At 46.0% G+C, this 24,733-nt stretch overlaps 1 long non-coding RNA gene across 1 annotated transcript in view; it reads left to right on the top strand.

Annotated features, from left to right (window-relative positions):
* Positions 1-24,733, top strand: part of LOC118667287 — a 66,307-nt gene that overhangs the window by 4,952 nt on the left and 36,622 nt on the right. Inside the window, exon 3 of the long non-coding RNA XR_004971213.1 lies at positions 3,794-3,892. This is a non-coding gene — a long non-coding RNA (uncharacterized LOC118667287). The remainder of the gene's footprint in view (positions 1-3,793; positions 3,893-24,733) is intronic.

Here is a 24,733-nt window from a genome sequence, read left to right on the forward strand (position 1 = left end):
AAAGTAGGTTTGCAGTTGTTCATGTGGAAAATAATACAATAATCTACACTAATAAAAGACAAACATGCAAATTGACCATACCTTCAATGCGCCTTAAGCCACGCCCACCAGCAAATCAGAACAACTATATGCAAATTAACCCAACTAAGATGACAGCCGGCAGCCAGGGAGCTGAAGCAAGCAGGAGGCTTGCTTGCCCCAATGATGGAGGAAGCCAAGCTTCCCGCCTGCCAGCTAGCTCTGAGCTCCACTCAGGCAACAAAGTTTCAATTATAGAAGGTAAATAAATCCCAGATTTAAAAAAAAAAAAAAAGAGAGGCTGGGAGCTTTCATTGCCGGGGGGGCTTGGCCAGCCTGCAAACGGCCCTCAGCCCCTCACCCAGACTGGCCAGGCACCCCATTGGGGATCCCCACCCTGAAGGGAGTGTGGCCAGCCTGCAAACAGCCATCAGCCCCTCACCCAGGCTGGCCAGGCACCCCAGTGGGGACCCCCACCCTGAAGGGTGTGTGATCATCCTGCAAACACCCATCAGCCCCTCACCCAGGCTGGCCAGGCACCCCAGCAGGACCCTCACCCTGATCCGGGACACCCTTCAGGGCAAACCAGCCGGCCCCCACCCATGTACCAGGCCTCTATCCTATATAATAAAAGGGTAATATTCAAACTGACCCTAACAGCAGAATGACTGGGAATGACTGGTCACTATGACACACACTGACCACCAGGAGGCAGACACTCAATGCAGGAGCTGCCCCCTGGTGGTCAGTGCGCTCCCACAGGGGGAGCTCTGCTCAGTCACAAGCCAGGCTGACTGCTGCCAGTACAGCAGTGGTGGTGGGAGCCTCTCCCGCCTCCTCAGCAGCACTAAGGATGTCTGACTGCAGCTTAGGCCTGCTCCCCACTGGCAAGTGGACATCCCCTGAGGGCTCCTGGGCTGCCAGAGGGATGTCTGACTGCCAGCTTGGGACCGTTCCCCCAGGGAGCGGGCCTAAGCCAGCAGGTGGTCATCCCCCAAGGGGTCCCAGATTGCGAGAGGACACAGGCCAGGCTGAGGGACCCCCCCCCCACCCCCACCCCGAGTGCACAAATTTTTGTATACCGGGCCTCTAGTTAATAAATAATAACCATAATATAAGAATAAACTCCATTCTGTGTACTCACAACTGTAAGCTACTTTTGCTTCAGCCTGTATTTTTCAAATTCAGTGTAGCACATAGTACATATTTTCAATTTGTTATATAAAAAAAATTTCTAAAAGATGTAGTTCAGTGACTTTTACAAATGAAATGCTTCAGAGCATATATTCCCTAAAAAGGGCCAAAAAAACTTTTACATTATATATGGGTTTCTCAAATTAAGAGTAATAATCTAAGGGACCAATTTAAAAGGACAAACATCTCATGGATTCCCCCAGAATTGACTTAAATATATTTCATTTTATTTTTTAAAATATATTTTTCTTGATTTCAGAGAGGAAGGGAGAGGGGAAGAGAGATAGAAACATCAGTGATGAAAGAGAATCATTGATTGACTGTCTCCTGCACGTCCCCTACTGGTGATTGAGCCTACAACCCAGGCATGTGTCCTGACTGGGAATTGAACCATGACCTCCTGGTTCATAGATTGACACTGAACCATTGAGCCACCCTTGCTGGGCTTAAATATATTTTAGTTTAATGTAACTTCAATGCATACTGATATAAAACTAGGCATAAACTCCTTATAAATAATAAAACCAAAACAAATTTATAAATTAAATACAATATTACAAAAAGCATCAAAATCCAAACTAATGCATTCAATTTGATAGATTTCATTTCTTGCTGACACTCAGTGACTATTTGCAATGTTACTATGGGCTGACCTATTAAGGGGAAGATTCTTTTGATTCCATCCTGCCTGTACTACTGTGTGGGTGGGATGTCTTCGTTCTCCCACAAACTTTTTTACTCAAACTTCTGAAAGCTTGCTTCTTCAGGGCTGTGAGATTTCATCTGAAGTTAACACTTTGAGATTAGGTCTGCCTCTCTTTTCTCATTAGCCATTACAATGACAATACTACTGCTTGGTCCCAATTCATCATAAAAGTGCATCCATGGGCAGTATGGTGCTTAATTTATGTGTCAAGTTGACTGGGCCATGAGGTACCCAGATATTTGGTCAAATATTACTCTAATGTTTCTGTGAAGGTGTTTTTGGATGAGATTTACATTTAAATTTTTAGACTGAGCAAAGCAGATTTCACTCCCTAATATGGACGGGCCTCATCCTATCAGTTGAAGGCTTACATCAGCGGTTCTCAACCTGTGGGCCGCGACCCCTTTGGCGGTCGAATGACCCTTTCACAGGGGTCGCCTAAGACCACCCTGCATATCAGCTATTTACATTACGATTCATAACAGTAGCAACATTACAGTTATGAAGTAGCAACGAAAATAATTTTATGGTTGGGTCACAACATGAGGAACTGTATTTAAAGGGCCAGAAGGTTGAGAACCACTGGCTTACATAGAATGAAAAGGCCAACACTTCCCCTGGGAGGGGACAAGATGCCTTGCTCACACAGCCACCATCACTCCATGGCCCAAACTCCATAGCTCCCCTCAAGCAGTTCCTCTGACGACATCTCTGAATGAGAAGCAGATGATAGGGAGGTCAGTTGATGATGAAAGACATTTAAAAGTAATTTTGATTATTTGGAGTTTTTGCCTTCTGTGCTATATTTAGTCCCCAGCTCCCACGTCGGTTTTGTTCACCTTGGCAACAGCACCTTGTGTAGGGCTTGTCAAGAAATGCTTGTAGCCCAGCTAGTGTGGCTTAGTGGTTGAGCGTTGACCCATGAATCAGGTTTGATTCCCGGTCAGGGCACATGCCGAAGGCAGCTGATCAATGATTCTCATCATTGATGTTTCTATCACCCTCTTCCTCTCCCTTCCTCCCTCTGAAATCATTAAAAAAAGAAAGAAAAAAAAGAATGAGATTTAAAAAAAGAAAGAAATGAAATGCTTGTTGTATAAATGAACGACTCCTCAAACATTAGAATTAGGAGGACCCTTATCAATTGTTAGAGCCAACCCACATTTTACGGGGAAATAAGGAATAGTACTAACCATTTAATGCAAGCTGACTCTATGCTAGGACTTGTGCTGAGCACTTCGCATACATTATCTAATTTTGCCCTTTGAACAACAATGTGAGCTGGAAATGACCATGCCTACCTTTTTTTAGATTATAAAACATTTCTGTGTACAGAGGACTCGCTAGCATTGTTTCTTTCATCAGGCAGGTGTCGTGGATAATCTATTCAAGGAAGAACACTTAGTCCAACTTGATGAAGCCTATATCCTTTGAGTATTAATGGAAACTGGTAGCCCATATGGAGGCCATATTTCCAGATCAGGCAGTGTCAGTTTGAGCGGATGAAAACAGGGCGCGACTCTGGCTGAGTTTTTGCTGGTGGCTCCAGTAGAGCTGCTAGTGACCCATATTGCTTTCAGGGGTGCAGCAGGGCAAAAGGTTGCACAGCTGGTGACTTGCAGAACTGGCTGTGTCTAGAGCCCACTGGCCGACCTTATGCTATACTGCTTCTCCTTGCATCTGGAGGAAATAGAGACCCACGGAAAGACAGAAACTTGACCTGGCCCCCCCAGCCCCTCAGGCAGGATGGCCACTTTATCCAGAGGCGCCTTTATTCCTGGGCCTCCCAAGACACCTGGCTGCAAGGACACCAGGAAGAGGGAAGAAGAATTTCAAGTGCATTCTAAGAACCACCTCCATTCTCTTGCTGTGCAGGGTAGGAGCACGCACTCAGAGACCCAGCCAGGAAGGAAGATTTGATCTCCTGGGCAGGATCCGCTTCCCATGGCGACGCCTCCTTGAGCCGAAGCTCTGGTATGAAGTAAGACTTGTTTAGAGCAGTTAAAAGCAGCAATCCCCATTGTGTCAAGTGGTGACAGTATAATCCTTCTTAATAATTTTGTTCCCTCTCCAAATTCCCCTCCATTATGCATCCTTAAAATGTGACCTCAGACGCCTCTTTAGGTTTCCAGTCCTGTAAGTGCAGGGGCATCTGGTGCGAGGGGGAGAGGTAAAGACGGTCTCTGTTGCACTCAGATCATCACTGGAAATACCTGCCCCCGTGTTGTTGGCTAGAGGTATTATTTTAAAAAGTTTTAAATGAAAGTTTGAGTGATATGCAAAAATAGAGATATGAATATACTGAAGCTCCACATCCCCATCCTGTAGCTTTATCAATATCAACACATGGTCAGTCTTGCTTCATTTACACCTGGTCCACTCCCAGCTCCTTGCCACTGGAGTTTTTTGAAGGCAATCCCAGATCATTTAGGATACATGTATCTTGTATTTCTGAAAGATAAAGGCTGTTTGTTTGTTTGTTTTTTAAAATTATATAGCCCTGGCCAGTGTGGCTCAGGTGGTTGAGGCGAGGTAGAGGAATTCATTAAGGATGATGCTGAGGTTTCTGACCTGAGCCACTGGGAGGACGGGGGTGCCACTCACTGAGAAGAGGAAGAGCGGGTTTGAGTGTGTGTGTGTGTGTGTGTGTGTGTGTGTTGATTAAGCTCTGAAAAATTTCAGGTAAATGAGAACCTTTCCTTTCCCTGGAGAAATCACAGTCCAGTGAGGGAAGCAGTTACATAAACAAATAATTCTGACGTAAACTGAGAGGTACTGAGTGGTAGCTTTCTCTATGAGGTGGTCAAGACTAAATCTGCGGGGTAAGAAGAAAAAACCATCTGAGGGGGTTTCCCAGAGTTGGTGATAAACATGTAAAGGCAGGAGAGTTCCAGGTAGAAGGGGGAGCTGGTGCGTTCTGGAGTTGGCAACCTGAAGTCCTGTGTGATGGGGTGAGGGCGTGTGAGTGGGAGTTCTCTTAGAGCTGGAGGGGCTGGCAAGGGGCTGAGCGATAGGCACTGCCTCTCACTGATGAAGGGCCAGGACTTAACAAATCCTTCTTCAGTCACTAGGATGTAAGTTACACAGGGGCAGATCATTGAATAGTGTCTTGCACATAGTAGGCATTCATTAAATATTTGTTGGATGAGTGATTGATTGGTGTTATTGAAATCTTTGCCTTTTTTTCCATGTTGTTGGGGATTTCCAAGCACCATCTATTTTTTCTGTATACATTTTATAATAAGAATAAGGTAAAATTTATATTCTAAGTTCAATGAAAATTTCATTTATATATTCTTTCTGAAGCTAATCACCAATAATTTTTTAAAAATAAAAACCAATATGTAAGTGGTTTTTGTGGGGCTATAAATTTCCCTTACAAGGGTTGAATATTATGAAATAATTAAGAAATGCAAAGAAATACATGAGTCATTTTAAAAATATGAATATATCCTAAAGCATTTTAGTTGGTGCTGTTTTCATTAACATTAGCAAGTAGGGAAAGATCAGAAAACTAAACTAAATATGAAAAATTTCTAGGTATTTCTAGACTAGATATTATATCCTGAGCCAGCAATCTAAAAGCAAGTATTTTCAAATGTCATTGTTGGGGTGATGAATAATACTTAACTAACTAAAAATTATCCAATGTTAGAAGGGAGATCCCTTTGATTTCTGGTCTACCCTTTCACTGTACAGCTGAGAAACGGGCCCAGAAAGGGAAAGATAGTCTATCTAAGGTCACACAGCAAGTTAGAAGCAGAGCCAAGAGCGGCATCCAGATGTGGTGGCTGTTATTCCATGCTGTGGTGGCTGTTGTTTGTGTCCATCTCGAACCCCTCCCCCCACTTCAGGAAACAGAATTCATTCCTCTGGCCACATGTGGGCATGTAGCACAGGCTAAGCCAAACATTGTATAGTATTTCACTCTCACTTAGTCATTGGTTCAGGAGATGAACATGTGACCCAAGCTTGACTAATCAGAATCCTCCCCTGGCATTTGTGATAGTGGAGCTGGGAAAGGAAAGGGCCTTTAAACCTCCCTGGTTATGAAGCTGTGAGGACATGAGCTCAGACTAATGTGGCTAGTCCTGTGACACATGGAAAGAATAGCAGAAGGAAGACAGAGAGAAAAGAGAGGTACTCCAGATGGGAGTTGAATTACTTATTCTAGTTGCCAAGGTGTATTCATCCTGAGGTTATTTTGGCTCTTACATTTTTTTTAAAGTAATGATAATATCCTTCTGATAGCGCATGTTCTTTTATTACTTTTTTCTTCTTTTTCTTTTGCTTAAACAAGTTAGAATTGGGTTCCTGTCACTTGTAGCCAAAGTGTTTAGCCCAGGATTTCTCAACAGCAGCAGTATTGACATTTTGGAGCAGATAATTCTGTGTTGGGACGGGTTTCTCTGTGCCCTGTAGGATGTTCAGCAGCAGCACTGGCCTCTACCCCACTAGATGCCAGTAGCACCCCATCCCAGTGGTGACAACCAAAAATGTCTCCAGCCGTTGCCCAATGTCCCCTGGTGGGTGGGGAGAAAATGGCCATGGTTGAAAACCACTGGTCTCGTTTAATACCCATGGTGACTCTTACTTATAAAACAAAAAACCGACAGGGGAAACTGAAATTCAGTGAGATGTGGGACTTTTTTCAAGGTGACAACGACAGGACTATCAAATCAAGCAAAGTGATACTACCAGGAAGTGATACTACAAAGAGATGTTGGTACATGCAGACGTTGGCTCTCTCATAGCTGCTGGAACAATAACAAACTCCACAAAAGGAGTTGGGATTTTACCCATGACATAGGCCATAACGCTCTACCTAAGAATTCTCACGCATCTCAAGAGATGGTGAGGCACAGCAATACCAATTAGTTTTATTTCTGTTGTTTTAGATCTTGGAAGTTTGGGTTCAGTGAACTTTGGGTGTTTCCAGAAAGCTCACCACATATTCCTCTGAAGTAGATATCCAGGAACCAAATCTTGCTACAATTGCACAATGGTGTCTACGTGAGGTCAGTAAGAACCACCAAGAATGAGCTTTACTTTTGTTAGAACTATTTTGGAGGAAGTGCCCTTCAGAGGAGACATTGCGAGGAAAAGAGTAGTAGCTCTGGACTCAAGAGGGCTAGATGTGAGCTTGACTCTGCCACTAATGTGGGGTGACATTGTGCAAGTGCCTGCCTCTCTCTGGGCCTAAGTTTTCTTCTCTGTATAATGAGGGGTTGGATCAGACAAATGCTGAGGAGCACCCCAGTACTGACCTTTAAAGATTCTTGTAAACAGACACTGTGTTCTATCTATTCTGGCTCCCCTCCCCCCAATACAGGACCTGGTGCAGCACCAGAAACCAAATAGGCACTAAGCAAATGCACAGATAAATGATTTACTTAGGAGCGAAAAACACAATAACATTCCAACTTCCACAGATGCATAGAACTGGACGGGATCTTAGAATTGAAAGGGATCCCTAAGTTTATTTACTCCAGCTACCCAATCAAAGCCAGAGCCCTCTACCTTATTTCTGACAGGTGGACATCTGTTTACATACTTCTGATGACAGGGGTCTCTATCTGTAGGGGCAGCCAGTTCCACTTTTGAATAGATTAGATATTAGGAAGTCCCTTTTTATCTGGAACCTAAATTAGCCTCCTTGTAGCTGTCACCTGCTTCTAGTTTTATTTTTTTAATCAATTTTCATTTTAATCCAAGACTATATGTTCATAACTAAAAAAAGTCAAATAATGTTAAATAATGAAAAATAGCTCTCTTCCTCATCCTTCTTTATTCCCTTGGTGCTTCCTCCATGCAACCACTTTCCACTCCTTCAGCTCTTTCTTCTGCTACTTATATCTGCATTTCTAATTGATATGCTTACATTGGTACTTCTAGATTTGTCAATTTTAAACATTATCTATTGACTTCCTACTTTTATAGGAGAGGTTTTAACCTCTTTAACTAACCTTCCCCAACTTTCCACTTCATTCTCTCACTATACTATCACAATGTTTGGTTCAATCAGTGTTTAGTGTTTTCATTAAATATCATTTAATGCTAAGCTTACTATAATACTGTTTCCTTCCTTGTACTTTTTTTCCCCTCTTTTTCCTGGGGTTAATAATTGCTTTGATTAGTTTTCTATGTCCTTTCCCCTGATTATTCCCAAATGTTTCAACTAAGCTCTACAATGCTTATCAACACATCATTTAGAAAAAAGATTTTATTTTTATCAAAGTTATACATATAGTAATTTAAAGAGTCAAATAACTCTACACGATTTGACAATGATGAGCCCTTGAGTTTGTGCCACAGTGTACATTTCAGAAAGCACTTTCACCTAACCGTGAGCAACAGATGTGGCTTGAGGTTATTATGATTTGGCAGCAGGTTAAGAAATGGAAGCCCAGAGAGGAAAAGTGACCTGCCTAAGGTCACACAGCAAGCACCGCAGGAGCAGAGCCTTTAACACAGCCCAACAGTTTCCCATCTACCCTTGTGCCTGGAAACATTAACATTACTTTGAGTCCAGACTGGTCAATGGTAGAATGTGCTCTAAAGATAAGGGGCTCCTAGAGGGTGACTCATTTTTAATAGACTGGAATAAATCGCTTCTGTGCAAAGCAGGGCTCAGCAACTGGCAGGACTGAATGGGGTTGGCAGCCATCCGAAGTGTCAATGTGAAAGGCGAGAATGTCTCCACACCCTGTAATCCCACAAACAGGGTCTCTATTTTTTAAGATTTTTAAGCAGTATTACACAAACCCTCCAGGGGCTTAAGCAGGAGCAGGTAAGTAATCTCCTCACGTGTCCTGTTGCCACCTTCCTTGCTGGTAGAGAACAGTATCACCTTAATCCCCACGAGGAACCAGAAGGGAAGGATTGAGAAATGGCCCCGGGCCTGAAGTCACATCATTCTTATTTTGCAGAAGTGAGCTCTACGAGGTAAGGAAAGAACACGTGTTTAGAAACAACCAGAACAATCCCTGCAGTTAGGACTGGGGAGAGGGCCCCTTTGACACATACATGGCTGAGGGGGTTGCTTGAGACCAACCCCTGAGTCGGCAGAGATAGGAGGATGCCATATCTTCAGCTGTTTTTACCTGAAAGGCAGGGAGGTTTTGTCCAGAGAGAAGAGACGTCACGCTCTCCAGTGCAGCCCCGAATATTCCTGACTCTCTTCCTCAGCCCTCATCTCCAAGATTTCCCCCCAGCTCTTCAAGGCCCAAGGTTTCGTAATTTGCAATCACATACAGACTCAGCAGCAGCTCTGGGAACGGACAGACTGCCTGTGTGGGGACTCACACCCAGAATAGCCTGGAGCAGGGCTGTGGGGCCCACGGGCAGAGCCAGCAGCCTGGCCGAGAGAGGGAAGCAGAGAAGTGGCCTCCCTGACTCTGGAGTGGAATCCATAGTTTCCTTTGGGTTGGGGGCCGCGGGGGGTAGAGACCACAGAGCCCTGGAGTTAGAAGAAGTGCTTGTGATAGCTCATTTGAAAGAGAAGAATGTGAAGCTTAGCGAAGCGGAGGAGGGCCCTGCCCTCAGCCATGTGGTGCTTTGGTGCCATGGTTGCTAATGGCAATAACAGTAATTGGGTGCTTCCTGTATGCCACCCACAGAGCAAAACACTCTGCATTCATGAAGTCATTTAATCATCCCAGTAACTCAATGCGGGGAGGGGGGTACCCGTTATTTCTTGCATTTTGGAGATGAGCAAACTGAGGCTCAGAGCGGTGAAGTAATTTGCCAAAGCCCTGGGGCTAGAAATAGGCAGAAGCAGGGCTTGAACCGAGGCCTCTCGACCGCCAGAGCCTGTGCTGTGGACTCGATGAGATGTCAGGTAGGATGATACTTTGGACAGAAATTGGGGGATTGCATTTCCCTCTGTTCCAGTGTCCGTATGGCTCTCAGCATGAAGGACGAATTCGGGAGGCTGTGGTAGAGCGGGGAGTCAGGAAGCCTCGGGTCCCAGCCTCTTAATTGACGTGCCCTGTGACTGCGGACACGCGTCTTCCTTCCCCTCTCTGGTGCCCAATTTCTTCTCAGGGGCAATGCGATAAAAGTGCATTCTGTGCTACAGACAGGGATGGCCAAGTGTCGTGGACACGATTCCATCCCGCCTTTGGTGGCAAAGGGGAGAAAGGCCACCAGAGGAGATTCTGGGCCGTGGCACAGAGCCTGGCCTCCCAAGAGGCTGGGTGGCTTCTAGCCCACCAGCCAGGCCAACACAAAACCTGGGCTTTTGTTTGACTTGGCTTCTTGTACCTTGTTTAGTCTGCAGAGCAGGGAGCTTATCCTGCTGCCTTTGTCACAGGCCATTAGTACACACATAATCCCCAGGGGTTTACCGCTGGCTGGTTTCTCTAGGAATCTGGGGAGGGCTACAGAGGGAGCCCAGCTCTTAGGAACCATCCCCTCTCAGCCCCCATTTGAACAGCCTCAGCTGAGAACCCATGGCCTTATGTGCTCCTGGTCTGCGATTCTGGCTGTGTGACCTTGGGCTAGCCTCTCCCCTTCTCTGGGCCTCCGTCTGCCCATCTGTGCAAGAGAGAGCTAGCTCCGATTCCCTTCAAGGGACCTCAACTCCATGCGGATCAGAAATACATTCCTGCAGGGTTTCTCTCCCTGGAGGCCTCCCTCATCCCTCCACTGCCCCCTCCCCCAGTTCTGGAGCAATTTGTTGTGTCTTTTCACTGATCTTATCCCTGCCCTGAGCCTGGGGCCAATCCCTCTCTCATTCAACCTCCTGCTTGTAAATTGAGGATAATAATGCCTGATAACTCACCCTGCTGCTATAGGGATTAACTAATTAGTGGTTGTTAAAGGAATGGAAGAACTCAATATATCCTTCCCATGAGGACACATTTTCTTCTTCTTTTTTTTTTTTATACATTTTCTTCTTTGACTTCCTGCTAGTAGTGCCTGTACAGTCTCAAGAGAATTAGAAAAGCAATCCCAAGAGTTTTGACTTCCAGCACCCCCACCATACAGATGGAGAAACTGAGGCCAGAGAGGGTAAGCAGTAGCCTAGGATCATGCCGTCGCTTTGCAGCAGAGAGGGGAGCAGGCTGACTCAGGGCTCTGGACTTCTGCCCGGCGCTCCTCCGCCATACCACACACAGTAGTTGTGGTTCAGGGCTGTGGCGGTGGTCCCTGTGCTGGGACAGAAGATGCGCCCAAAGGCTCCCACACCCTGGTTCATAGTTTGGTGACTTACTGAGTGACCTTGGGCATGTCACCCCAGCTTGCTGCCTAATTGTCAGTTTCTTCATCTGCAAATGAAAATGACACCTTCCTCCAAGGTTAGTGGGAGGATTGGCCCAGAGCAGGCATTTGGAAACGGTAGTAACTCTGTGACTGTGTTATTATGGTGTTTTTATTGACACGCTCACCAGAGAGCTGCTCAGTGAAGCTTCAGGAGCAGACACTCCCCAGGTGCTACACCCTGGCTGGGGGCACCTTGCTTCATCCCCACCCGAGTCAGCCAGGGAGGCGTTATTACCCCATTTGACCGAGTTGCACACAGAGGCTCAGAGAGGAGAGAACTCGCCTAAAGCCACGCTTGCTTTCGGAGGGAGATGACCTCGTTTTCAGTCTCTTCTCTTGAGCAGAGGCTGCAAGCTAACTGGCCTCCATGTTGCAGAGGGCATTTTCGTGGCCGTGTCATGACTTCTACAGTCTCAGGATAGGGAAGAGCTATTGAAGGATGGGTTGTACTGCTTCAGGGAACAGTAGTGAGGCTCATGTCACTGGGAACACTGAAACAGAATCTGGATAGACACTTGACAGGAATATTGTTGAAGTGATCAGTGCACCAGATAACAAGTTTAACTTAAGACCCTTTAGTGAGAGGTGATATGGAACTGGAGGAAAAGGAGGGGCTGGAGTCTAACTGAGGTCTGATTTAGGCTCCAGCATTTGCCAGCTGTGTGACCTGGGGCACACGTCTTCAGCTCTCTGAGCTTGGCTTCCTCGCCTGTAAAATGAAGATTAGGCTCTCTCTCCTGCTTACCTTCCAGGACCGTAGTGAAGGGTCAGATGGACACCGACTGCAGCTGTGTGGGAGTGAAAGGAGGGAGCTGCTCACTCAGTTGGGGCTCCAGAGGCTGCGAGAGAAGGGTGAAGTGGGGCATTCTGGGCAGGAAACAGCCTTGTTGATAAGGGAAAGCATAGGCAAAGGCTTGAAGGCAAGAAAGAGCACAGCATTTATGGAGAGTGAAGGGTGGTGTGAGAATGGAGGAGGGCTCGCAGCAGGGTCAATCTCAGGTTTCCTGTCCCATCACCCAAGAAGTGTCCACTGAGCTGATGGGAGAGGCCATCAGGGCCAGGCCTGGTGAGGGGCCCAGCACCGTTCAGGACAAGTGACGGGGATGGCTTTGGGGGGGTCTCCCCCCTCCACCTCTTTCTCACGGAGTCTTGTCCCCCTGCCTGGCCTTCACCGATGGGCTCCAAGTCCCGAAGTCCTCCTTTGGCATACCCTTCCTGCCAAAACCCTGCCGTGACTCAGGCTTTGGCACTACTGGGCTGGGCTGTCTCCTCGCTTCACAGGTCCTGGGCTGACAGCCCGATTGACTTCCTAACTGCCATTCCTGCCTCCAGCCCCACCTCGCTCCAGTTCAACCCCCATACCAGTCACCAGAGCCTTCCTTAAAGTGACTAGGAGAGCAGACATCAGTGCCCAAAGGTTGGTTCTGGACAAGGTGTGTGCATGTCTTCACTGAGCACCATCCTCTTCACAGACTAGTGGGAGAAAACGTCCTGCCTGAGGAGTTGATGTGGCCCACGTTTAAGGAAAGCTTCGGCCAGGGTAGCCACATTTCTGTTTTGTGAGACAATATGTTTTTGTTATTTGCAGCTGAAAGCGTCTTTACCGGGGCAGAGAGAGGAAGTGTGTCCTCAGGACTCTCTCAGTTTCGAGGGGTAGAAACTAAATCCAACTGCTTGAGCACAAGGAGGGACATGTTACTGCTTTCCATAATAACACAAGATGGATCCTCTTTTTTATTTTTTAAAGTATGTTTTTATTGATTTCAGAGAGAGAAAGGGAGAGGAGTGAGGGATAGGAACCATCAATGGATCTTTTTTTTTTTTTTAATGTATTTTTATCAATTTCAGAGAGGAAGGGAGAGGGAGAGGGAGATAGAAACAACAATGATGAGAGAGAATCATTGATCAGCTGCTTCCTGCACGCCCCCTACTGGGGATTGAGCCCACAACCCAGGCATGTGCCCTTGACCAGAATCGAACCCAGGACCCTTCAGTCCCCAGGCCAACACTCTACCCACTGAGTCAAATCATCGAGGGCTCAGTGGATCTTCTTATGGGCGGTGGAATCCATGCAGATTACGTGGATTTTGAAAAATGCTTTCCTCCTGATAGTCTAGACAGAGCCTATACTGGCTTTGAGAATTATTGTTTAGCTTTAGAAAACTGTATGTGTGTGTTCCCAACATTACCATTTGGAAGACTGTGGGGAGAATGACTAGGCCTTTTCAGCTCATATTGGTGGAGACACACTGACAAGGACCGTCCTTTGAGTGCCCAGGCCCCCCCGCGCTCTTCTGCAGGGGCTATGTGGTTATGTAGACTCAGGCTTTGGGAGAGGTTCTGCCGGGTGTGGGGGTGGGGTAACTGTGCAGTGTGTCGCCTTGACTTTGGGTCAGTCCCATCCCTGTGACCAGGGTTGAGCTTTTCCTAACTGGTGAAGTTTCTCTGGTGAAAAACTGACAGAAGGGCTTCTCTCCCAGAGAAGGGAAGGGGAAGTGGTCTTCAAGATAAGAAACACGAGGAAAACCCATGTGGAGGGTTGCTGTTTCTTAGTTTCAGACTCTTGGAAGCGTTCTGTTTGGAGTCCAGCTTTATGGCTGCATTTCCGTTGTTCTCTCTGACCTTCAGGAGACTTGCGGGTGGGCTGTAGGTGTTGAGGATGCGCTGGGGGTAGGAGGGTGGTCTTTTCAACAGCCCCCACATAACAAGGCTCTGCAGGGGTAGCCACATCAAATGGCAGAGACTGGAGCAAAGCTGATGGAAGCCCACCAAGGAGCCGAGAGTGGTGGGCAATTGAGATCCTTTGAGATCCGTTCTTTCGCCCCAATAGGTATCCAGACACTTCCCTTTCAGGCCCCAGAGTTGGGTTAAGGTGGGACTTTAGGCTGGCCCAAGATCTAAGGAGGCACACCTCCCCAGCCAGCAGCTTCTCTGCCCTCTTTCCACAGCCACCCCCTCTTATGATGCGTTTCCACTTCTGCCTTTGGGTCTGAGTTGGGGCCCAAGATGCCCTCAGTCTGGGGTACCGTCCTCCGCAAGGAGCAGTGATGTGTGTTACCTCCTCTCGTGTGTTGGGAGGCTTAGGGACTTAGTGTAGCTGTTGAGAAATAAAGCTAGTTAAGTGGTGAGCATTATATTTTGATCCACAGGTCTGTCTGTTTCTAAAACTCCCTTGTAGACACCGTCAAGCAAAGCCTGGCAGGCTTATTTTATTTTACTTTTCATCCAAAAGATTGTGAAAATTGCTTGGTTAGATATGATACAAGAAGTCATTTTCCTTTGTGTTGGGCTCTACTCTGCCTTCTCCACTGAGGCCACCAGCTTGGAAGCCTTTTGGATACAAGCGGGGGGAGCTGCTCCTTGATCCCCCTGCCTTAGCCTGTGCTCAGGGGCCTACTTGGCCACAATCTATAGCTCCTTCCATAGTCTGCCTCAAAGGATCACACCGCAGGCCAGCCTGGGATGCTGGGTCCTGCTCTTGGCTGGGTGGGAGCCTCAGGACTCACACACTGGCCATTCTGCCCCTGAGTGCTGACTGTGGACTCACTCAGTTTGCCGTTGCTGCTCCCCTTCTCTGGGCCCTTGGGAGGAATAAGGTAGCTGGTCCATGGCTGTTTACGTTCTTAGAAGGGAAGATCCAGCTTGGGAAGGCTTCCTGGAGGACCTCCATGGTAAAGAAGTGTCAATTGAAGTAGCATTGTAGGCAAAGGCCAGAAAAGCTCGAGGCCTGTTTGGGAAAAGGCAGGGAGTTGGATAGGGCTGGAATATTGAGGATGTGATGGGAAATGCTGAGAGGCGAGGCTGGGAAGTTAAGAGTGGTGCCAGGTCATGGGAGAACTGGAGGTATAACTTTACCCTACAGACCAGGAGAGCCCCTGAAGGTGTTTGTGCAACAGAATGGTGGTGTCCAGGGTGCGTTTGGGAAGAGCCCGTGAGGGCAGCATGGGGCATAGGTTGGAGGAAGCGACACTCAACACAGGAGATTCATGCGATAGGAGCCAGGGAAGAAGGGCCTAGAAAATGTTGGTTTTTGGGGAGGCAGGATGGAGCGAGGATCTCCCCCTAAGGGCATGGACTCCTCTGTGCCCACCTTCCTCTTCAGCTTCCCAGTTTCCCAGACTCCCATAGGCGCTGAGCCCATCATCTGGGAACCAGGGTGTGGACTCTCCCTGTTGCTCTCTATTCTGGCCTCATTTTGCGGAGCCACCCCCCAGCTTTAGTTGCTCCTTTGCTGGTATAGTTAACCCTTCCTATATTGAACACAACATTAAAGTAATCTTGTCTGACGTAGCAGTAGCCTTCAAGCAGGTCTTTCTGCCTCCATTCTAACCCCATAATCTAATAGCTATCCAGTAGCAAGAGGGAGCCTATGGAAATACAAGTCAAATAATGCCACCTCTCTGCTCCAAATTCCCCAGTGACTCCTCGTTCACCGAGAGTAAAAGCCACCTCCTTACAATGGCCCTCTCTGCTCTGACTCCCTCCCTGCCATCTCTCTGAAATTGTCCACTCTACCTCCTGCCCAGCCTCCTCACAGACCCTCCTCCACACTTGGCATTCTCCTCCTCAGGGATTTCGCATCTGCTGCTCCTTCTGCCTGAAACTCTCTTCCCTGTGGAGGCCCTTGACGCTTTACCTCCTTCACTTGTTTGTCCAGAGGTCACTTTCATGGTCAAGCCTTCTCTGATGATCCTATTAAAGTTATCTCTGCTCCTCTTCTCACTTACACTCCAGGTCCTCCCTCCTTGTTTTATTCTTTCCTTTCACATCTCATCTTATACTATAATGCATAATTCTTATTTCTTATGTTTGTTTTCTGCCTTTCTCTGCTAGAAAGTAATCTCAAGGAGGGGAGGGAATTCTGTCTAATTTCTGATGTATCTTCCAATATCAAAACAGGGACCATATAGCAGGCCACCCAATATTTGTGGAATGAATGAATGAATGAATGAATGAGAGAGTGAATGATCTTTGACTGCCTTTGAGTCCTGAGCGCCACTGAGAGCTGTCCCTGGTGCTGCCTGGCTGTGCCTCTCCCTCTCCCTGTCCTTTCTGAGCTGTGTGCTGACCTCAGCTTGTCTGGTCACTCTCAGCTCCTCTGGCCCCTGTCCCTACTCGCTTCTCAGCTGCTGATCCAGCCAGTCAGAGGGCAGATGAGGAAGCTACAAGATTTAAAATGAGGGGTATGAGTCCCTATGAACTCCACTGTCAAGTCCCAACCCCTTGGCATGTGTGAGAAGGCTCCTGCTTTCCGTTGCAGCTCATCCTTGCACCACGTCCTCCAGCAGCCTGTGCTCCTGTTCTCTTTCTGTTCCTCAACCACCTGTGACTCCAGATTCTATGCTGTTCTTCCCCCCACCCCTTTCAACTTGTCTGGCCAACTCTTGGTCAACCTTCAGATTTTATCTCAAAGATCACTTTCTCTGGAAGGCCTTGTTATGGTAGATTCCCAGATAAGCTTCACATGCCCATGGGGCTCTGACCCTCCTCTTTGGTGACAGTTATTATGCTTGTAATCATTCCCATTGCTTTCGTCCCCACTAAGTTGTGAGGCTGGAAGGAAGGTGCCAGGTCAGTTTTGCGCCCCTCAGTACCTTTGGAGCGCAGCACAATGACTGGCACGTAGAAAGGGTTCAGTAAATCATTGCTGAAAGAAAGACTGAGGAGGAAGAAGGAAGCTATAGAAGGCAGTCCCAAAAGAACAGGCTCTGGACTCTGAATGAAATACAATCTGTGTGACCATGGGTAAGTCCCCGCCCCTCTCTGAGCCTCTACTTCTCATCTCTGAAATATTGACAGTAATACAGCTGCACCAGGGTAGTTGGAATAATTACATGTGGTACTGAGCAGACACTTGGTACTTGGAATATGAGAGATAAATGGCCTAATTAATAATGAAATTATGAAACACTAGTAATCATTTCTCCTTGTTCAGCTTCTGTCTGTAAAGTACTTCCAAGACAAGTATCTGATTTCATCACTTATTACATTACTTCGCTTAAAGTAGCTCTTGGAGGAAGGAAACTGCGATCAGTCAGGTTAAGCAACTTGCTCAAGGTCACCCAGCATCGTAGGGCTAGGCTGAGATTGGACCAGGCGGCATGACTCTGGAGTCCCTCTTCTAGGGACCTGCCATTCTCTGCTTTGTATTTTGGCTACTTGGGTATAAATCTTACTAGATTGTAAAGGGCCAATATTGTGCCCAGTTCACTACAGAATCCCTAGTTCCCAGTGCAGAGTCTGACTGAGAGCAGGTAGTTGAGAAATGTTTGTTGAGGAAAGTTTATCTGTGACACACACTGCTCACCCGGCTCCCTCTGGATGCTCAGTTCAGAGCAGGACCCCTCGACTAACTCCCACAGGCCCCTTAGGAAGGGCCAACGGCAGGCTCCTGAGAGGCAGTGTGGCCTCAGAGGAAATAGCCATGGGTGTCACTGGAGCATGTCCTGGGCTCCACTGAGAGAAAGTCAAGTGTCCCCTGGAGCCCTGGCCGCCTCTCTTTCTCAGCACCTGCTTGGGTATCCACTCACCTATGACACCTGGGTCAGAAGCAGGGATGGAGAGGGAGGGCATTGTGTGCAGCCAGGCACCCTGGGATCCCGTGCTTGCTCCGCCCCGGGGCTCTGGGGCTTGAATGCCACCTGTGAGCTCTTGGGCAGCCAGGGCAGCCTCCTGGGAGACATGCCAGCCTTGGGTCCTTCGGGCAGGTAGGACCCTGGGCCTGGAGACTTCTCCTGGTCACTCTCTGGGGAATTGGATTTATTGGGGGTCTGAGGACTTGAAGTATTGGTCTAATTTTGTTATCCCTGAGTACTCCCTGCCTTATATCTATTTTCTTTTTAAAATAAAATTTTTACTTATTGAAGAGAGAGAGAGAGAGAGAGAGAGAGAGAGAGAGAGAGAGAGAGAGAGAGAGAGAGATTTGTTGTTCCACTTATTTATGCATTCATTGGTTGATTATTGTATGTGCCCCGACTGGGGATCAAATCTGCTATCAAATCTTCCTATTTCTTAAGAGAATATGGATTTCAATACAATGCCTTCCATTCTTAATTATTGGCAAATAATTCCAGTTTAAAATCATACTGGTGAATGGTTAAAGAATCTGTGGTACAGCCATACAATGTAATATTATTTAGCAATAAAAAGATATGAACTATCAAGCCATGAAAAGACATGGGGGAACCTTACGTGCATATTGTTAAGTGAAAGAAGCCCGTCTGAAAAAGGCTACCTATCGTATGACCCCAAGCATGTGACATTCTAGAAAAGGCAAAACTATAGAGACAATGAAAAGGTCAGTGGGTGCCAGGGGTTTGGGGGAAGAAGGAAGTATGACGAGGTAAAACACGGGGGATTTCTAGGGAAGTGAAACTTCTTATGCCGCTGTAATGGCGACTGCATGACATTAAGCCACAGTTCATAGAACTGTAACACAAAGAGTGAAACCTAATATAAATTATGGGCTTTAATTAATAATAATGTATCATGTTGGCTCAACCATTGCAACATATGTGCTATACTAATGCAAGATGTTAATAATAAAGAAAGCTGTCAGAGTGGAAGGGAACTTTCCACTCAGTTTTTCAGCTAAAACTGCTCTAAAAAATAAGGGCTGTTATTAAAACAACAACAACACCATACTGAAAGCGCCGTGCGGGCCAAATGCAGCACATGCCTGCTGGGTCTAGCTCCCAGTTTGTCACTTCTGGTCTGATCCAACACCCACATTTTACAGAGAGGAAAGCTGCAGAACAGAGAAGGGAAGGGGCCCTGGGAGTCTCCATCCTGCGATGCTGGGGATCCTCCCAGCAACGGGAGGGGCACCCCAGGAAGGTCTGCGGCTGTGGAAGAAGAGGCAGCTGAGGGCAAAGGTCAGTGGAGAGCTTTGTCTCTGGCCAGACTGGTTGGGCTGAAATGCCCCAACGGGTCGTGAGAGCTTCCAGGAGCCCAGGTGCTCGTAGTGTCTGTGTTTACTTAGCCAGAGACCAGGCTCCTGTCCGGCCTGGCCTGGATCAGACTCACTGGGTTGGATGCAGAACGGAGTGGACCCTTGTGACCCTTGTATGTGCCTTAGAGCAGGACCAGGCTCAGAGGATGGGAGCTGCTTTCTGCAGGGCCCAAGCCTGTGATGTTGTGATGCCGTCAGAGATGTGAGGAGTGTTAGGCAGTTCTTCAGCCCTTTATATACTTTATCTCCTCTAATTCTTCCCTTCCATCAAGGCTATGGAGCAGGTAGGACAGAGCTTATGATTCTGGTTTTATAGGTGAGTAAACCGAAATTAAAGAGAGGTGGAGTGTGTGCCTTATATTGACACAGCCAGTGAGTGGCAGAGCTGGGGTTTGAAGCCAGGCCTTATTTTAAATATGAAAAATTATATTTGGCTAAAGACCAAAAGAAGTGTTTATAAATAAGCTAGTTGATAAGTGTGTTTCTCATAGGAGTAGAGGTTAGTGTTCTGAAACTACATGTATATTAGAGTCAGCAAATAAGTAAATAAATCGTAGGTCACACATGAGCATGGGGGAAAGAACTCTGTGGGGGTAGCTTAGAGTTGGAGGTATCAGTATAAATTAATGTCTATTCTTTTTATTTTATTTATTTTTATTTTAATCCTCACCAGAGGATATTTTTCCAATGATTTTTAGAGAGAGTGGAAGAGAGAGGGAAAGACAGAGAGAAATATCGATGTGAGAGAAACACATGGATTGGTTGCCTCCTGCATGAGCCCCGACCAGGGCCCGGGCCAGGGAGGAGCCTGCAGCTGAGGTACATGCCCTTGACCGGAATCGAACCTGGGACCCTTTGGTCTGCAGGTCGACACTCTATCCACTGAGCCAAACCAATTAGGGCCATGTCTATTCTAATGTATGTACAAATAGATATAGAAATAAATATAGAGATGTATGTCTGCACGGTTAGCAGACATTTACATTTCCTTCCTCTCTCTGCTGAGAGGCCTGGAAGCAGTGACACCCCAGTAACAGTGATCACACTGAGAGTCTAGATCTTGGTTCCTATATGCCATTCTCCAGTGAAATGAGCCAGGGATCCTGGCAGAACTGGCTGGTTCTAGGCCCGAGTCAGGGAAAATAAAAGATGATACAGAGCCTAACGTAGTGCTAAAAAGTAAGGATGCATTAAAAAAAAAAAAAAAAAAAAAAAAGATGGCCATGTCAAAAGCATGGAAGAGTGATCCCGAAAGAGCTTCCAGTGGCTAAAGTAAGCACGTGTAATATTGGATTATAACCCAAAGAATAAAAAATAAAACCGTGAGTCCATATTGATAAAATACATACATAATTGAATAAATAAGTAAGGAGGAAGAGCCAAGCCTTCTGTACAGAAGAATTCCAAGTAATAAATACAGGAGGAATGAGAAAAAGACCGTTTGAACACCCCGTTAATCTCAAGAGCCAGTGATAAAATCGATGGGCAAGACTTTAAGGACAAACAGGATATTTGTGTGGCCCCAAGAGGACTCCTCACCAAATGGGCTGATTTTAACACAGGCTACAAACTCTTCGATATTCCTCCTTCAGGAGGTGGAATTCAATTCCTCATCTCCTGAACTCAGTGCCTGGTACAGGCTGAGCTCAGTCAACCTCTTCTCTGAGTTGAGTTTGGAAAGGGAAACCTAGCAACATTATGGTGGGGGAACCTGGCAAACACCACCTCAACCCAGTGATCCAATGCAACAGCTCCAGTGATAACATTAGCATAGCAGATCCCTGGGGTGAAGCAATGAGGAAGGAGCTTCATCTTTGTGACATTCTTCCTAAATGCTCATTAGCTCTGTCATCTCACGGGAAAACAGCAGACACACCTCAGTTGAGGACATCCTACAAAATGCCCAGGCAGCTTTAAAATGGCAAGGTCGTGAACGGAAAGGGAAGGCTGAGAAACTCGTCGACTGGAGGAGAGTAAGGAGACAGGACCACTAAACTTAATGCTTACCCGGTATTGGATTTTGGAACAAAAACAGGACATGAGTAGAAAAATGGGCGCACTCTTCATGAAGTCTGTAGCTTAGTCTGGGCTGGTGTTAATTTCTTAGTTTTGATAGTTGTACAATAATTAATGTAAGATGTTAATATCAAGGGAAGTTGGGTGAAGGATAATTGGTAATTCTGTTCTATCTTTTGTGACTCTTGTAAATCAAAGTGTGTTCCAAAATAAAAAGTTATAAAATAAGTTAATTTGTTGCACAAAGGAGTTGATGGCCACCACCAAGGAAATCTCATAGCCTCTGCTTTAGGGTTCCAACACATCCACGGCCAGCATTCAGGCTTCCGTTCTCAGATCTGGTTTACTTTACATTAGTCCATGTGGATCTTTATGACACCAGGAGAGTGACGTTAGATATTTACGGCAGTGCCCACTGCACAGATGAGGAAATTGAGACACAGGTAATATTACTCACCTTCTCGTTGAACAGAGTGGGGATTCTAGCCCAGAGCAAGGGGAGGGGCTGCCCTGGTCACCTAGGGGGTTAGGGGGCTAATCCAGGACTACAGCTTCAGAGTCCCTATTCTTAAAACTGCCTTGGCTGCTGTTTCAGGGCAGCTGCAGACAGAGCTTAAATTTGGGCTATTTGGGGAGACAAAGGAAAGCAAAGGAGAGTAAATCTCATCTTACCCCCACCCCCTTCTCACCTTTGAGTTAAGCAATAAAGCTGAAAAGATCCTTCAACAAACAAATCCCTCCTCATTATACAATCCATGGGCACACTGGCTCTTAGGAAACCTGAAAGGCAAGCTTCTTAGGAGGGAGGGCTGTTCATACATGTCTGTCCAGGTGCCCTCTTCCCCGTTCATGCTCAAGAAGGCAGAATGTCTGCTTCAAGAGCAGCAGCTCGGTGGACATTCGGCTCCCACACTCCCGTGGAGGGACGGGCTGGGGGTGGTGGGAGCGGTACGCTTCTAAGAGCAGGCTCCCAGGAAGGCACATTGGCCAAGGCACGGTCTTCACGTCTTTAGTCCAAAGTTGGATTCATTCTTGATGTTGGAAAATGCTCCCAAGTGTTTGTCTTGTTGGAAAAGGCAATTGTGGAGTCAGGCCCATGTGTATGTGATCAGATGAAGATGGTCCCAGAACCAGAGGATGAGTCTGGAAAAGATAAGCCCCCTTTCCTTCAAATGAAAAACGAAGCCCCATTCTCCCTTTTAAACTATGAGAAAACCGGATCAGTATGAAATGCTTTTGCTTCTGAAATTGGGGCCAGGAACTCGGGGCCAGGTTTGGCTGCACCAAGAGGTGGAATTGCCATAGAAAAGGGAAAGGTTTGCTTAAGCCACAGAAAGGCAGAGAAAAGAACCCACTTGGGCATCTTATTAGAGAGATGGAGAATGGTTTCTCCATTTGCATGAACAAAATATTAAAGCTTTCTGTTCAAGAAACCTATATCTCAGGGGAAAGGAATGTAATCATTCCGGTAATTAACAATTTCCCCAAGAAGTGTGGTTTGCATCATACGTGATCTTCTCATTTTGATCTTCTTTGTTCCCAGAAAATGCAGCTTTTCTTCTCTAGGGCCCCATGGAGGAGCGTTGGCATTGACAAGAAAACTTTGCATTCCTATGATGTCAGAGCCCAGAGTTTCAACTCTTGGCCGATCGGCTTTTCAGATGAGGAAATACACTGTGGCTCAGAGGAAGATTCTGAGCATGGCTGTCACACCAACCGGGGCTTGAGTCCTGGTCCCATTGGTAGCAGGTGACTGACCTTCAGATAATTGGGTAACCACTCTGTCTCCGATTTCTTCTCCTCTTTAAATTGGGCTAACCACTCCTACTTAATGGCATTGTTGGGAAAGCCCCTCAGAGAATTCCATCATATAACGGACGTTCGTTTTGAGTATCTCTTGATTATTTACTCTCTAATTTACTCTTCTTTAAAATGTTATTTTTTTTTGTTAATCCTCATCTAAGGATATTTTTTCCATTGATTCTTAGACAGAAGGGAAGGAAAGGAGTGGGGGAGGGAGAGAGAGAAACATTGCTGTGAGAGGGACACATTGACCGGTTGCCTCCCCCACGAGACCCATATCAAACCTGAAACCCAGGTACATGCCCTTAATTGGGAATTGAACCTGAGACCCTTTGGTCCAGGGGTTGACGCTGTGACTACCTAGCAACACTGGCCAGGGTTCTAATTTATTCTTAAATAGTCTTGTTTTCCAGGATTATGTATTGATCAATGATTCCTTTTTATTTCTTCAGGTAAACAAGAACTTCTTTCTTCCTGCTCTTTTTTTTTTTTTAAATAACTGCCATAGATGCTACGGTAAAATTAATTTTAATAATAGTTTTCAAAACATTAAGCAGATTAACCGGAATTTTCTATTCTGAACAAGCTAATCATATGTAGTTCTACCTCTCATTTGTAGCAATTACCACCATTTTAATTGGCTAATTAATTGTTAAATGATGATCAGTCTTAGCAGAATGTAAGCTTTGTGAAGGCAAGATTAGTAGAGATAGTATCTGTCATGTTACTGCCCTATCCCTCATACCAGGTGCTGCCGTGTGTGTGTGTGTGTGTGTGTGTGTGTGTGTGTGTGTTCCAGTAAGTATTGGCATGAACAAATGAATTAATGAATGACTAAACCTTGGAAATAGTCAAGAGATACTCAACTAACGAAAGGAAGTAGTTCTATATTGGAAGAAAAATATTTCACATGATTTTATCGGAGGTGACAGTGCACTGACTTTTATTTAAGTTTGACTGAATTTCATATGGCATTTTATGCCACTAACCATGAGCGATGGCCATAGGTTTATCACTAGAATCAATGGCTGTAAATCCCAATTCTGTCACTTCTTAGCTGTGTGACTTTAGACAAGTAAGTCCTTTTATACCCCCGAGCATCCATTTTTCTAGCTGTACAATGGAAGATAATATTTATATCAAGGCTTTACAGATAATGTAAGTGATGCTTTGCATAGTGCCTGGCACATAGCACATGTGTGATTAAGACAGCACCTTCAAGAGATGCTACAACACAGTGGTCAGGCACATAGCTTTTGGTGTTGGAGTGCCTGGGTTCAAACCCTGGTTCTAATATTTATTAGTTGTGTTACTTTGGACAAGTTACATAACCTCTTTGTGCCATATTTTTTTCTCATCTACAAAGTGGGGATGATAATAATACCTACCTTTATGGTCACTGTAAGATTTAAATAAATTAATGTAGGCACAATGCTTAGAGCAGTGTTTGGTGTGTGTGTGTGTGTGTGTGTGTGTGTGTACACACACTTATGTATTAAGCATGATATAATGTCACTATTATTCTTTAGTAGCAAATGTTTCTCCTTTGAGGGTATAGCCAAAAGTTAATCTCAGCCATTAAATGATCAAGCTGAAAAACAGTTTTTAATTTAAAAAAAAAAATCAACTTCACTTAATATTTCTTTAACTCTAAATGTCAGGATCCAGGAGGTTAGGCATGAATCAGACACTTTGTTTTCGAGGGGCCTCTGGCCAGCCTGAGGACACAGACATATGTATCAGCAATTGCAGGAAAGGCCAGTAGAGCAGGAGGCAAA

The sequence above is a fragment of the Myotis myotis genome, unplaced genomic scaffold (genome assembly GCF_014108235.1).
Source record: "Myotis myotis isolate mMyoMyo1 unplaced genomic scaffold, mMyoMyo1.p scaffold_m19_p_12, whole genome shotgun sequence".
Taxonomy (NCBI): Eukaryota; Metazoa; Chordata; class Mammalia; order Chiroptera; family Vespertilionidae; genus Myotis; species Myotis myotis.